This window comes from Penaeus monodon, chromosome 41 (assembly GCF_015228065.2).
Source record: "Penaeus monodon isolate SGIC_2016 chromosome 41, NSTDA_Pmon_1, whole genome shotgun sequence".
NCBI lineage: Eukaryota > Metazoa > Arthropoda > Malacostraca > Decapoda > Penaeidae > Penaeus > Penaeus monodon.
The window spans coordinates 8,044,231-8,046,730 of NC_051426.1; the positions used below are offsets into that span (position 1 = coordinate 8,044,231).

General features: G+C 15.6%; 1 protein-coding gene across 1 annotated transcript in view; it reads right to left on the reverse strand.

The window, feature by feature from the left end:
* The window catches only part of LOC119598245 (leucine-rich repeat-containing protein 4B-like), a 40,043-nt gene that overhangs the window by 35,734 nt on the left and 1,809 nt on the right, over nt 1-2,500 (reverse strand). The gene's annotated exons all lie outside the window — the stretch shown is intronic.

Sequence of the window (2,500 nt, forward strand, 5' to 3'; positions counted from 1 at the left end):
TAATTTAATAATAACTGAAACAGATTTTTTTTTTTATTAATGTTATTTTTCATAATAAATGTAATAATAATTACAACATATAAACTTATAAATAAATGTAATATTAAATAAACATAATATTAAAAATCGTCGTTAAAATCATATGGATAACAATAAAAATGCTGATGATATTAATAATTATAATTATAATGATAGTAATAATAATAGTGATAATGATAATAACAATATTAGTAATAATAACAATAATAATAAAAATAGCAATAATAGGAAGGAAATAATAAAAATGATGATGATATCAATAATATTAATGATAACAATAATAATAATAATAATAATAATAATAATAACAATAAAAATATCAGTAATAACATAATAAATATCAACAAAAATAAAAACAATAATAGTAATAATAATGATAATAAAAAAAAATTACGAAAAAGAAGAAGAAAATTAATAATTACAATATTAATATTGATCATAATGATAATGATAATAACAATAATAATAATGATGATTATGACAATAATAATAACAATAATAATAATAATAATAAAAATGACAAAAGAAAATATTAATAATACTAATGAAAATAATGACAAAACAACATATATAGCAACAATTATGAAGATAATAATAACAATATTTTACAACGACGACAATAATAGTAATAATAACAATAATGATGATGATAATAATGATAATAATAATAATAATAATAAAAATAATAATGATGATGATGATAATTATAATAAAAATTATGATAATAATATTAAAGAAAAAAACAAAAACAATAACTAACATTCGCATAGAAAATGATAGTAATAAAGATTGATGATAATAATAATAATAATAATAATAACAACAATAACAGGAAGAGGATAGCAATAGTACTACTATTAATAATAATGAGAATCATACTAATATTTATAAAAATAATATAAATGATAACAATTAATGACAGTAATAATGTAATGATAATAATAACAACAATAATAGTATTTATAATAATATTATAATGATAATAATAATAATAATAACAAAGATAATAATAATAATTATTATTATAATGATTATTTTTTATTATCATTATTGTAATTGCAATCATCATAATAATACCAATAATAAAAACAATGTGAAGAATGAAAATCACTACTACTACCACTAGTAGTAGTAGTAGTAGTAGTAGTAGTAGTAGTAGTAGTAATAATAATAATAATAATAATAATAATAATAATAATAATAATAATAAATAACAGTAATAATAATAATAATAATAATAATAATAATAATAATAATAACAATATTTATAATAATAATAATAATAATAATAATAATAATAATAATAATAATAACAATAATAATAATAATAACAACAACAACAACAACAAAAACAATACAACTACTACTACTAATACTACTACTAATAATGGTAATAATAATGATATCAATATTGATAATAGTGATAATAACAATTCTAATAATAAGGGTAATAATAAACATCAACAGCAATGATAACAATAATACCGAACAATAGTTATAATAACCCTAATAGCAATAATAATAACAATAATGATGATGATAATAATAATGATATAAATAGTAATAAAAAAATATATTATAATAATAATAAAAACAATAAATATAATAATAATAACAACAACAACAATAATAATAACAATGAAATAATAATGATAATAATAATAATAATAATAATAATAATAATAATAATGATAATAATAATAATAATAAATAATGACGATGATATTAATAATAACAAAATATAATAATAATGATAATAATGATACTTCTACTCCTGCTGTTAATAGCAAAAATAATAATGACAACAAAAACAGTACAAGTATCAATAAATAGTGAAAAAAAAAATGATAATAATAATAATAACAATAATAAAGATAGGAATGATGATAAGAGCCATTGTCATAGTAATAATAATAGTAGTTAGTAACATTGATAAAAAATAAAACAAACACTAATATTAATAACACTCTATTAATATAACATAATATAATAATATAATATATAATAACAAAAATAGAAGTAACAAGGACAAGGATAAGAAAATATATTACATCAGTTTAACGACAACAATAACAATAACATTCATATCAGGAATATGGTAGCAATAATAATAATAATTCGAATCCTTTACATTTTGCAATATTAGTTTCATTATTATTATTTTATTATTGTGTACATATTCGCATGTATATCATTATTGTCCTTACCGGGTAGTGTGGTAAGTTTTGGTGATGTTAGTCATTCGAAATAAGGGTTTAGATATTATGGTTTCTAGTTCATGGCAGAAAGTGTATATATATATATAAATAAATAAATGAATAAATGAATAAATAAATAAATAAATAAATAAATATACATACATACATACATACATATATATATATATATATATATATATATATATAATATATATATATATATATATATATATATGTATGTATGTATGTATGTATGTGTGTGT